At 41.8% G+C, this 13,919-nt stretch overlaps 1 pseudogene; it reads left to right on the forward strand.

Annotated features, from left to right (window-relative positions):
- Positions 1-392: 392 nt before the first annotated feature.
- LOC132488066 (melanoma-associated antigen B4-like) lies at positions 393-8,990 on the forward strand (annotated as a pseudogene).
- The last annotated feature ends 4,929 nt before the right edge of the window (positions 8,991-13,919 follow it).

A 13,919-nucleotide genomic window follows, 5' to 3' on the forward strand; every position in this document is an offset into this window, starting at 1 on the left:
TAGTATGGTAGTTTAGGTGCAGTTAGTTTTAATAAAATATATATCTTTTTTTCTTCTTTCCATATGAAGAATACCTAGTTAAAGATAGACAGATGATAGGTAGATAAGTAGGTAGAGAGATGCTAGATAGATTTATGATAGAGATGTTTAGTATCTTTTCAAATGTCATTACTGCATTGAAGGTTTATTTTGCTTCAGAATCAAAGTGTATTAATGTCATGGATGTCACGTTTATTGATGTTCAGTTTTAAGATTAAGAGTTTGCTATTTGTAAAAAAACCCTGAAAAGCCTTCACTATTTTCCTTTTGCTACAGAACAAGGTAACATGGCATTGGAATAGGATTTTTCATGGAAATGAGAAAGAATCCCACAAAATATTTGGGATCTCAAAATGGTGATACAAAAGTAAAAGCTGGTTAATTCTTAGTTTGCCTTCTTCTCTTTCTCTTTGCTTGTAAAATTAAAGAATATATACCTAGCTTTGCTTAGGTTATTCAAACTGTTTGAAAATTAAATCATGGTAAATAAGAAAAAAAAAAAAAAGATTGCTTTGGCTATTCGGGGTCTTTTGTGTTTCCATACAAATTGCGAAATTTTTTGCTCCAGTTCTGTGAAAAATGCCAGGGGTAGTTTGATAGGGATTGCATTGAATCTGTAGATTGCTTTGGGTAGTAGAGTCATTTTCACAATGTTGATCCTTCCAGTCCAAGAACATGGTACATCTCTCCATCTATTTGTATCATCTTTAATTTCTTTCATCAGTGTCTTATAATTTTCTGCATACAGGTCTTTTGTCTCCTTAGGTAGGTTTATTCCTAGATATTTTATTCTTTTTGTTGCAATGGTAAATGGGAGTGTTTCCTTGATTTCACTTTCAGATTTTTCATCATTAGTATATAGGAATGCCAGAGATTTCTGTGCATTAATTTTGTATCCTGCAACTTTACCAAATTCATTGATTAGCTCTAGTAGTTTTCTGGTAGCATCTTTAGGATTCTCTATGTATAGTATCATGTCATCTGCAAACAGTGACAGCTTTACTTCTTCTTTTCCGATTTGGATTCCTTTTATTTCCTTTTCTTCTCTGATTGTTGTGGCTAAAACTTCCAAAACTATGTTAAATAAGAGTGGTGAGAGTGGGCAACCTTGTCTTGTTCCTGATCTTAGTGGAAATGGTTTCAGTTTTTCACCATTGAGGACAATGCTGGCTGTGGGTTTGTCATATATGGCCTTTATTATGTTGAGGAAAGTTCCCTCTGTGCCTACTTTCTGCAGGGTTTTTATCATAAATGGGTGTTGAATTTTGTCGAAAGCTTTCTCTGCATCTATTGAGATGATCATATGGTTTTTCTCCTTCAGTTTGTTAATATGGTGTATCACGTTGATTGATTTGCATATATTGAAGAATCCTTGCATTCCTGGAATAAACCCCACTTGATCATGGTGTATGATCCTTTTAATGTGCTGTTGGATTCTGTTTGCTAGTATTTTGTGGAGGATTTTTGCATCTATGTTCATCAGTGATATTGGCCTGTAGTTTTCTTTCTTTGTGACATCCTTGTCTGGTTTTGGTATCAAGGTGATGGTGGCCTCGTAGAATGAGTTTGGGAGTGTTCCTCCCTCTGCTATATTTTGGAAGAGTTTCAGAAGGATAGGTGTTAGCTCTTCTCTAAATGCTTGATAGAATTCGCCTGTGAAGCCATCTGGTCCTGGGCTTTTGTTTGTTGGAAGATTTTTTATCACAGTTTCAATTTCAGTGCTTGTGATTGGTCTGTTCATATTTTCTATTTCTTCCTGATTCAGTCTTGGCAGGTTGTGCATTTCTAAGAATTTGTCCATTTCTTCCAGGTTGTCCATTTTATTGGCATAGAGTTGCTTGTAGTAATCTCTCATGATCTTTTGTATTTCTGCAGTGTCAGTTGTTACTTCTCCTTTTTCATTTCTAATTCTATTGATTTGAGTCTTCTCCCTTTTTCTCTTGATGAGTCTGGCTAATGGTTTATCAATTTTGTTTATCTTCTCAAAGAACCACCTTTTAGTTTTATTGATCTTTGCTATCGTTTCCTTCATTTCTTTTTCATTTATTTCTGATCTGATTTTTATGATTTCTTTCCTTCTGCTAACTTTGGGATGTTTTTGTTCTTCTTTCTCTAATTGCTTTAGGTGCAAGGTTAGGTTGTTTGCTCGAGATGTTTCCTGTTTCTTAAGGTGGGATTGTATTGCTATAAACTTCCCTCTTAGAACTGCTTTTGCTGCATCCCATAGGTTTTGGGTCGTCGTGTCTCCATTGTCATTTGTTTCTAGGTATTTTTAAATTTCCCCTTTGATTTCTTCGGTGATCACTTCGTTATTAAGTAGTGTATTGTTTAGCCTCCATGTGCTTGTATTTTTTACAGCTCTTTTCCTGTAATTGATATCTAGTCTCATAGCATTGTGGTCGGAAAAGATACTTGATACAATTTCAACTTTCTTAAATTTACCAAGGCTTGATTTGTGACCCAAGATATGATCTATCCTGGAGAATGTTCCATGAGCACTTGAGAAAAATGTGTATTCTGTTGTTTTTGGATGGAATGTCCTATAAATATCAATTAAGTCCATCTTGTTTAATGTATCACTTAAAGCTTGTGTTTCCTTATTTATTTTCATTTTGGATGATCTGTCCGTTGGCGAAAGTGGGATGTTAAAAGTCCCCTACTATGAATATGTTACTGTCGATTTCCCCTTTTATGGCTGTTAGTATTTGCCTTATGTATTGAGGTGCTCCTATGTTGGGTGCATAAATATTTACAATTGTTATATCTTCTTCTTGGATCGATCCCTTTATCATTACGTAGTGTCCTTCTTTGTCTCTTCTAATAGTCTTTATTTTAAAGTCTATTTTGTCTGATATAAGAATTGCTACTCCAGCTTTCTTTTGATTTCCATTTGCATGGAATATCTTTTTCCATCCCCTTACTTTCAGTCTGTATGTGTCTCTAGGTCTGAAGTGGGTCTCTTGTAGACAGCATATATATGGGTCTTGTTTTTGTATCCATTCAGCCAATCTGTGTCTTTTGGTGGGAGCATTTAGTCCATTTACATTTAAGGTAATTATTGATATGTATGTTCCTATTCCCATTTCCTTAATTGTTTTGGGTTCGTTATTGTAGGTCTTTTCCTTCTGTTGTGTTTCTTGCCTAGAGAAGTTCCTTTAGCATTTGTTGTAAAGCTGGTTTGGTGGTGCTGAACTCTCTCAGCTTTTGCTTGTCTGTAAAGGTTTTAATTTCTCCATCAAATCTGAATGAGATCCTTGCTGGGTAGAGTAGTCTTGGTTGGAGGTTTATCTCCTTCATCACTTTAATTATGTCCTGCCACTCCCTTCTGGCTTGTAGAGTTTCTGCTGAGAGATCAGCTGTTATCCTGATGGGGATTCCCTTGTGTGTTATTTGTTGTTTTTGCCTTGCTGCTTTTAATATGATTTCTTTGTGTTTAATTTTTGACAGTTTGATTAATATGTGTCTTGGCATATTTCTCCTTGGATTTATTCTGTATGGGACTCTCTGTGCCTCCTGGACTTGATTAACTATTTCCTTTCCTATATTAGGGAAGTTTTCAACTATAATCCTTCAAATATTTTCTCAGTCCCTTTGTTTTTCTCTTCTTCTTCTGGAACCCCTATAATTCGAATGTTGGTGCGTTTAATGTTGTCCCAGAGGTCTCTGAGACTGTCCTCTGTTCTTTTCATTCTTTTTTCTTTATTTTGCTCTGCAGCAGTTATTTCCACTATTTTATCTTCCACCTCACTTATCCGTTCTTCTGCCTCAGTTATTCTGCTCTTGATCCCATCTAGAGTATTTTTTATTTCATGTATTGTGTTTTTAATCGATGCTTGATTCATCTTTAGTTCTTCTAGGTCCTTGTTAACTGTTTCTTGCATTTTGTCTATTCTATTTCCAAGATTTTGGATCATCTTTACCATCATTATTCTGAATTCTTTTTCAGGTAGACTGCCTATTACCTCTTCATTTGTTAGGTCTGGTGGGTTTTTATCTTGCTCCTTCTCCTGCTGTGTGTTTTTCTGTCTTCTCATTTTGCTTATGTTACTGTGTTTGGGGTCTCCTTTTTGCAGGCTGCTGGTTCGTAGTTCCCGTTGTTTTTGGTGTCTGTCCCCAGTGGCTAAGGTTGGTTTAGTGGGTTGTGTAGGCTTCCTGGTGGAGGGGACTAGTGCCTGTGTTCTGGTGGATGAGGCTGGATCTTGTCTTTCTGGTGGGCAGGTCCACGTCTGGTGGTGTGTTTTGGGGTGTCTGCGGACTTTTTATGATTTTAGGCCACCTCTCTGCTAATGGGTGGCGTTGTGTTCCTGTCTTGCTAGTTGTTTGGCATAGGGTGTCCAGCACTGTAGCTTGCTGGTCGTTGAGTGAAGCTGGGTGCTGGTGTTGAGATGGAGATCTCTGGAAGATTTTCGCCGTTTGATATTATGTGGAGCTGGGAGGTCTCTTGTGGACCAGTGTCCTGAAGTTGGCTCTCCCACCTCAGAGGCACAGCACTGACTCCTGGCTCCTCAATTTGGGATGATTTGTTGTCTATTCATGTATTCCACAGATGCAGGGTACATCAAGTTGATTGTGGAGCTTTAATCCGCTGCTTCTGAGGCTGCTGGGAGAGGTTTCCCTTTCTCTTCTTTGTTCTCACAGCTCCTGGGTCTCAGCTTTGGATTTGGCCCCGCCTCTGCGTGTAGGTCGCCGGAGGGCGTCTGTTCTTCGCTCAGACAGGACAGGGTTAAAGGAGCAGCCTCTTCGGGGGCTCTGGCTCACTCAGGCCCGGCGGGAGGGAGGGGCACGGAGTGCGGGGCGAGCCTGCAGCGGCAGAGGTCGGCGTGACGTTGCACCAGCCCGAGGCGCGCCGTGCGTTCTCTCAGGGAAGCCGCCCCTGGATCCCGGGACCCCGGCAGTGGCAGGCTGCACAGGCTCCCGGAAGGGCGGTGTGGACAGTGACCTGCGCTCGCACACAGGCTTCTTGGCGGCGGCAGCAGCAGCCCCAGCGTCCCACGCCCGTCTCTGGGCTCCGCGCTTTCAGCCGCGACTCGCGCCCGTCTCTGGAGCTCCTTTACGCGGCGCTCTTAATCCCCTCTCCTCGCGCACCAGGAAACCAAGAGGGAAGAAAAAGTCTCCTGCCTCTTCGGCAGCTCCAGAGTTTTCCCGGACTCCCTCCCGGCTAGCTGTGGCACATTAGCCCCCTTCAGGCTGAGTTCTCGCCGCCAGCCCCAGTCCTCTCGCTGCGCTCTGACCGAAGCCCGAGCCTCAGCTCCAGCGCCGCCCGCCCCGGCGGGGGAGCAGACAAGCCTCTCGGGCTGGTGAGTGCCGCTCAGCACCGATCCTCTGTGCGGGAATCTCTCCGCTTTGCCCTACCCAGGTATGTGGGGAGTTTCTTGCCTTTTGGGAGGTCTGGGGTCTTCTGCCAGTGTTCAGTAGGTGTTCTGTAGGAGTTGTTCCACGTGTAGCTGTATTTCTGGTGTATCTGTGGGGAGGAAGGTGATCTCCGCGTCTTACTCTGTATTTTTAGGTTTTTTTTTTTTTTTTTTTTTTTTTTTTTTTTTTTTTGCAGTATACGGGCCTCTCACTGTTGTGGCCTCTCCCGTTGCGGAGCACAGGCTCCGGACGCACAGGCTCAGCGTCTATGGCTCACGGGCCCAGCGGCTCCGCGGCATGTGGGATCTTCCCGGACCGGGGCACGAACCAACATCCCCTGCATCGGCAGGCGGACTCCCAACCACTGCGCCAGCAGGGAAGCCCAGCAAGAGCTTTTAAGTTTCATTAGGTCCCATTTGTTTATTTTTGTTTTTATTTCCATTACTCTAGGAGGTGGATCAAAAAAAGATCTTGCTGTGATTTATGTCAAAGAATGTTCTTCCTATGTTTTCCTCTAAGAGTTTTATAGTGCCCAGTCTTACATTTAGGTCTCTAATCCATTTTGAGTTTATTTTTGTATATGGTGTTAGGGAGTGTTCTAATTTCATTCTTTTACATGTAGCTGTCCAGTTTTCCCAGCACCACTTATTGAAGAGACTGTCTTTACTGCACTGCATATCCTTGCCTCCTTTGTCATAGATTAGCTGACCATAGATATGTGGGCTTATATATGGGCTTTCTGTACTGTTCCATTGATCTATATTTCTGTTTTTGTGCCAGTACCATATTGTCTTTTTTTTTTCTTTTGCTTTATAACAAATTTAATCAGTTATACATATACATATGTTCCCATATCCCCTCCCTTTTGCGTCTCCCTCCCACCCTCCCTATCCCACCCCTCCAGGCGGTCACAAAGCACCAAGCTGATCTCCCTGTGCTATGCGGCTGCTTCCCACTAGCTATCTACCTTACGTTTGGTAGTGTATATATGTCCATGCTGCTCTTTCACTTTGTCACAGCTTACCCTTACCCCTCCCCATATCCTCAAGTCCATTCTCTAGTAGGTCTGTGTCTGTATTCCTGTCTTACCCCTATGTTCTTCATGACATTTTTTTTTCTTAAATTCCATATATATGTGTCAGCATACAGTATTTGTCTTTCTCTTTCTGACTTACTTCACTCTGTATGACAGACTCTAGGTCCATCCACCTCATTACAAATAGCTCAATTTCATTTCTTTTTATGGCTGAGTAATATTCCATTGTATATATGTGCCACATCTTCTTTACCCATTCATCCAATGATGGACACTTAGGTTGTTTACATCTCCAGGCTATTGTAAATAGGGCTGCTATGAACATTTTGGTACATGTCTCTTTTTGAATTATGGTTTTCTCAGGGTATATGCCCAGTAGTGGGATTGCTGGGTCATATGGTAGTTCTATTTGTAGTTTTTTAAGGAACCTCCATACCGTTCTCCATAGTGGCTATACCAATTCACATTCCCACCAGCAGTGCAAGAGTGTTCCTTTTTTTCCACACCCTCTCCAGCATTTATTGTTTCTAGATTTTTTGATGATGGCCATTCTGACTGGTGTGAGATGATATCTCATTGTAGTTTTGATTTGCATTTCTCTAATGAGTAAAGATGTTGAGCATCCTTTCATGTGTTTGTTGGCAGTCTGTATATCTTCTGTGGAGAAATGTCTATTTAGGTCTTCTGCCCATTTTTGGATTGGGTTGTTTGTTTTTTTGTTACTGAGCTGCATGAGCTGCTTATAAATTTTGGAGATTAATCCTTTGTCAGTTGCTTCATTTACAAACATTTTCTCCCATTCTGAGGGTTGTCTTTTGGTCTTGTTTATGGTTTCCTTTGCTGTGCCAAAGCTTTGAAGTTTCATTAGGTCCCATGTGTTTATTTTTGTCTTTATTTCCATTTCTCTAGGAGGTGGGTCAAAAAGGATCTTGCTGTGATTTATGTCATAGAGTGTTCTGCCTATGTTTTCCTCTAAGAGTTTGATAGTGTCTGGCCTTACATTTAGGTCTTTAATCCATTTTGAGCTTATTTTTGTGTATGGTGTTAGGGAGTGATCTAATCTCATACTTTTACATGTCCCTATCCAGTTTTCCCAGCACCACTTATTGAAGAGACTGTCCTTTCTCCACTGTACACTCCTGCCTCCTTTATCAAAGATAAGGTGACCATATGTGTGTGGGGTTACCTCTGGGCTTTCTATCCTGTTCCATTGAGCTATCTTTCTGTTTTTGTCCCAGTACCATACTGTCTTGATTACTGTAGTTTTGTAGTATAGTCTGAAGTCAGGGAGCCTGATTCCTCCAGCTCCATTTTTCGTTCTCAAGATTGCTTTGGCGATGTGACGTCCTCCAACGCACGCTGTGGCGGCCATTGTTGAGAGCTGCTGTTCGGCAAGGGTGCCCTCGTTGCCTGCCTTCCTGCCCACACTCCCGCCTGCTGGCCCTGACCTCTGTCATCGTGCCTCGGGGCCAGAAGAGGAAGCGCCATGCCCAGGAGAAACGCCCCCAGGCCCGGGGGGAGACTCAGAGTCTCAAGGGTGCCCAGGCCACTGAGGTGGCGGCGGTGGCAGAGATAGAAGAGTCGCCCTCCTGCCCCGCTTCTGTTTCTCGGGGTACTTCCCCGAGCTCCCCTGCTGCTGGCACTCACCAGGAGCCTCAGGGAGCCCCAGCCACTAGCTCTCGTGATGCAGGGGTTTCATGCCCAGGATCTGAAGAGGGTGCCCGGAGCCAAGATGAGAAAAGTGCAAGTACCGCCCAGGCAGCACCTTCCATTCACAGCACTTACAGCGATCCTCTGACCAGGAATGTCTGCGAGTTGGTGCAGTTCCTGCTGGAGAAGTACAAGACGAAGGAGCCCATCCCGAAGGCTACACTGCTGAAGATTGTCAACAGGAAGTACAAGAAGCACTTCCCTGAGATCCTCAGGAGAGCCTCTGAGTACATGGAGCTGGTCTTTGACCTCGAGCTGAAGGAAGCCGACCCCAGCAGTCACTCCTACGCCCTCAGCAAGCTGGGCCTCCCCAGCGAGGGAAATCCGAGTGGTGTGTCGGGGCTGCGCACGGCCTGTTTCCTGATAACTGTCCTGAGCAAGATCTTCACGAAGGGCAACCGGGCCACCGAGGAGGAGCTCTGGGAATTCCTCAATGCGTTGGGTTTGTATGCTGGGAGGAGGCACTCGATCTCTGGGGAGCCCAGTGGGCTCATCAAAGATTTCGTGCAGCAGAAGTACCTGACGTACCTCCAGGTGCCCAACAGCGATCCTCCACGCTATGTGTTCCTGTGGGGCCCGAGAGCCTGCGCTGAAACCAGCAAGATGAAAGTGCTGGAGTTTCTGGCCAAGATCAATGATACCGTCCCCAGGGCCTTCGCAGATCTCTATGAGGAGGCTCTGAAAGATGAGGTAGAGAGAGCAGGAGTGAGAGCCGCGGCCAGGGCTGTAGCTGTTGCTGAGCGCAGAGCACCTTCCAGGGCCAAGGCCCGCAGCCGCTCCCACATGTAGGGAGGGAGGCAGCGGGCAGATTGCTCACTTTGTTTTGGAAGAGAGCAGTCAAGCTCCTAAATAGTGCAGAATAGTATTGGTTGAGGGAACAATATGTTCTTACAGTTTTAAGTAGTATGGTAGTTTAGGTGCAGTTAGTTTTAATAAAATATATATCTTTTTTTCTTCTTTCCATATGAAGAATACCTAGTTAAAGATAGACAGATGATAGGTAGATAAGTAGGTAGAGAGATGCTAGATAGATTTATGATAGAGATGTTTAGTATCTTTTCAAATGTCATTACTGCATTGAAGGTTTATTTTGCTTCAGAATCAAAGTGTATTAATGTCATGGATGTCACGTTTATTGATGTTCAGTTTTAAGATTAAGAGTTTGCTATTTGTAAAAAAACCCTGAAAAGCCTTCACTATTTTCCTTTTGCTACAGAACAAGGTAACATGGCATTGGAATAGGATTTTTCATGGAAATGAGAAAGAATCCCACAAAATATTTGGGATCTCAAAATGGTGATACAAAAGTAAAAGCTGGTTAATTCTTAGTTTGCCTTCTTCTCTTTCTCTTTGCTTGTAAAATTAAAGAATATATACCTAGCTTTGCTTAGGTTATTCAAACTGTTTGAAAATTAAATCATGGTAAATAAGAAAAAAAAAAAAAAAGATTGCTTTGGCTATTCGGGGTCTTTTGTGTTTCCATACAAATTGCGAAATTTTTTGCTCCAGTTCTGTGAAAAATGCCAGGGGTAGTTTGATAGGGATTGCATTGAATCTGTAGATTGCTTTGGGTAGTAGAGTCATTTTCACAATGTTGATCCTTCCAGTCCAAGAACATGGTACATCTCTCCATCTATTTGTATCATCTTTAATTTCTTTCATCAGTGTCTTATAATTTTCTGCATACAGGTCTTTTGTCTCCTTAGGTAGGTTTATTCCTAGATATTTTATTCTTTTTGTTGCAATGGTAAATGGGAGTGTTTCCTTGATTTCACTTTCAGATTTTTCATCATTAGTATATAGGAATGCCAGAGATTTCTGTGCATTAATTTTGTATCCTGCAACTTTACCAAATTCATTGATTAGCTCTAGTAGTTTTCTGGTAGCATCTTTAGGATTCTCTATGTATAGTATCATGTCATCTGCAAACAGTGACAGCTTTACTTCTTCTTTTCCGATTTGGATTCCTTTTATTTCCTTTTCTTCTCTGATTGTTGTGGCTAAAACTTCCAAAACTATGTTAAATAAGAGTGGTGAGAGTGGGCAACCTTGTCTTGTTCCTGATCTTAGTGGAAATGGTTTCAGTTTTTCACCATTGAGGACAATGCTGGCTGTGGGTTTGTCATATATGGCCTTTATTATGTTGAGGAAAGTTCCCTCTGTGCCTACTTTCTGCAGGGTTTTTATCATAAATGGGTGTTGAATTTTGTCGAAAGCTTTCTCTGCATCTATTGAGATGATCATATGGTTTTTCTCCTTCAGTTTGTTAATATGGTGTATCACGTTGATTGATTTGCATATATTGAAGAATCCTTGCATTCCTGGAATAAACCCCACTTGATCATGGTGTATGATCCTTTTAATGTGCTGTTGGATTCTGTTTGCTAGTATTTTGTGGAGGATTTTTGCATCTATGTTCATCAGTGATATTGGCCTGTAGTTTTCTTTCTTTGTGACATCCTTGTCTGGTTTTGGTATCAAGGTGATGGTGGCCTCGTAGAATGAGTTTGGGAGTGTTCCTCCCTCTGCTATATTTTGGAAGAGTTTCAGAAGGATAGGTGTTAGCTCTTCTCTAAATGCTTGATAGAATTCGCCTGTGAAGCCATCTGGTCCTGGGCTTTTGTTTGTTGGAAGATTTTTTATCACAGTTTCAATTTCAGTGCTTGTGATTGGTCTGTTCATATTTTCTATTTCTTCCTGATTCAGTCTTGGCAGGTTGTGCATTTCTAAGAATTTGTCCATTTCTTCCAGGTTGTCCATTTTATTGGCATAGAGTTGCTTGTAGTAATCTCTCATGATCTTTTGTATTTCTGCAGTGTCAGTTGTTACTTCTCCTTTTTCATTTCTAATTCTATTGATTTGAGTCTTCTCCCTTTTTCTCTTGATGAGTCTGGCTAATGGTTTATCAATTTTGTTTATCTTCTCAAAGAACCACCTTTTAGTTTTATTGATCTTTGCTATCGTTTCCTTCATTTCTTTTTCATTTATTTCTGATCTGATTTTTATGATTTCTTTCCTTCTGCTAACTTTGGGATGTTTTTGTTCTTCTTTCTCTAATTGCTTTAGGTGCAAGGTTAGGTTGTTTGCTCGAGATGTTTCCTGTTTCTTAAGGTGGGATTGTATTGCTATAAACTTCCCTCTTAGAACTGCTTTTGCTGCATCCCATAGGTTTTGGGTCGTCGTGTCTCCATTGTCATTTGTTTCTAGGTATTTTTAAATTTCCCCTTTGATTTCTTCGGTGATCACTTCGTTATTAAGTAGTGTATTGTTTAGCCTCCATGTGCTTGTATTTTTTACAGCTCTTTTCCTGTAATTGATATCTAGTCTCATAGCATTGTGGTCGGAAAAGATACTTGATACAATTTCAACTTTCTTAAGTTTACCAAGGCTTGATTTGTGACCCAAGATATGATCTATCCTGGAGAATGTTCCATGAGCACTTGAGAAAAATGTGTATTCTGTTGTTTTTGGATGGAATGTCCTATAAATATCAATTAAGTCCATCTTGTTTAATGTATCACTTAAAGCTTGTGTTTCCTTATTTATTTTCATTTTGGATGATCTGTCCGTTGGCGAAAGTGGGATGTTAAAAGTCCCCTACTATGAATATGTTACTGTCGATTTCCCCTTTTATGGCTGTTAGTATTTGCCTTATGTATTGAGGTGCTCCTATGTTGGGTGCATAAATATTTACAATTGTTATATCTTCTTCTTGGATCGATCCCTTGATCATTATGTAGTGTCCTTCTTTGTCTCTTCTAGTAGTCTTTATTTTAAAGTCTATTTTGTCTGATATGAGAATTGCTACTCCAGCTTTCTTTTGGTTTCCATTTGCATGGAATATCTTTTGCCATCCCCTTACTTTCAGTCTGTATGTGTCTCTAGGTCTGAAGTGGGTCTCTTGTAGACAGCATATATATGGGTCTTGTTTTTGTATCCATTCAGCCAATCTGTGTCTTTTGGTGGGAGCATTTAGTCCATTTACATTTAAGGTAATTATTGATATGTATGTTCCTATTCCCATTTTCTTAATTGTTTTGGGTTCGTTATTGTAGGTCTTTTACTTCTGTTGTGTTTCTTGCCTAGAGAAGTTCCTTTAGCATTTGTTGTAAAGCTGGTTTGGTGGTGCTGAACTCTCTCAGCTTTTGCTTGTCTGTAAAGGTTTTAATTTCTCCATCAAATCTGAATGAGATCCTTGCTGGGTAGAGTAATCTTGGTTGCAGGTTTTTCTCCTTCATCACTTTAATTATGTCCTGCCACTCCCTTCTGGCTTGTAGAGTTTCTGCTGAGAGATCAGCTGTTATCCTGATGGGGATTCCCTTGTGTGTTATTTGTTGTTTTTGCCTTGCTGCTTTTAATATGATTTCTTTGTGTTTAATTTTTGACAGTTTGATTAATATGTGTCTTGGCGTATTTCTCCTTGGATTTATTCTGTATGGGACTCTCTGTGCCTCTTGGACTTGATTAACTATTTCCTTTCCCATATTAGGGAAGTTTTCAACTATAATCTCTTCAAATATTTTCTCAGTCCCTTTCTTTTTCTCTTCTTCTTCTGGAACCCCTATAATTCGAATGTTGGTGCGTTTAATGTTGTCCCAGAGGTCTCTGAGACTGTCCTCTGTTCTTTTCATTCTTTTTTCTTTATTTTGCTCTGCAGCAGTTATTTCCACTATTTTATCTTCCACCTCACTTATCCGTTCTTCTGCCTCAGTTATTCTGCTCTTGATCCCATCTAGAGTATTTTTTATTTCATGTATTGTGTTTTTAATCGATGCTTGATTCATCTTTAGTTCTTCTAGGTCCTTGTTAACTGTTTCTTGCATTTTGTCTATTCTATTTCCAAGATTTTGGATCATCTTTACCATCATTATTCTGAATTCTTTTTCAGGTAGACTGCCTATTACCTCTTCATTTGTTAGGTCTGGTGGGTTTTTATCTTGCTCCTTCTCCTGCTGTGTGTTTTTCTGTCTTCTCATTTTGCTTATGTTACTGTGTTTGGGGTCTCCTTTTTGCAGGCTGCTGGTTCGTAGTTCCCGTTGTTTTTGGTGTCTGTCCCCAGTGGCTAAGGTTGGTTTAGTGGGTTGTGTAGGCTTCTTGGTGGAGGGGACTACTGCCTGTGTTCTGGTGGATGAGGCTGGATCTTGTCTTCCTGGTGGGCAGGTCTACGTCTGGTGGTGTGTTTTGGGGTGTCTGCGGACTTTTTATGATTTTAGGCCACCTCTCTGCTAATGGGTGGCGTTGTGTTCCTGTCTTGCTAGTTGTTTGGCATAGGGTGTCCAGCACTGTAGCTTGCTGGTCGTTGAGTGAAGCTGGGTGCTGGTGTTGAGATGGAGATCTCTGGAAGATTTTCACCGTTTGATATTATGTGGAGCTGGGAGGTCTCTTGTGGACCAGTGTCCTGAAGTTGGCTCTCCCACCTCAGAGGCACAGCACTGACTCCTGGCTCCTCAATTTGGGATGATTTGTTGTCTATTCATGTATTCCACAGATGCAGGGTACATCAAGTTGATTGTGGAGCTTTAATCCGCTGCTTCTGAGGCTGCTGGGAGAGGTTTCCCTTTCTCTTCTTTGTTCTCACAGCTCCTGGGTCTCAGCTTTGGATTTGGCCCCGCCTCTGCGTGTAGGTCACCGGAGGGCGTCTGTTCTTCGCTCAGACAGGACAGGGTTAAAGGAGCAGCCTCTTCGGGGGCTCTGGCTCACTCAGGCCCGGCGGGAGGGAGGGGCACGGAGTGCGGGGCGAGCCTGCAGCGGCAGAGGTCGGCGTGACGTTGCACCAGCCCGA

This window comes from Mesoplodon densirostris, chromosome 4 (genome assembly GCF_025265405.1).
Source record: "Mesoplodon densirostris isolate mMesDen1 chromosome 4, mMesDen1 primary haplotype, whole genome shotgun sequence".
NCBI classification, from domain to species: Eukaryota; Metazoa; Chordata; class Mammalia; order Artiodactyla; family Ziphiidae; genus Mesoplodon; species Mesoplodon densirostris.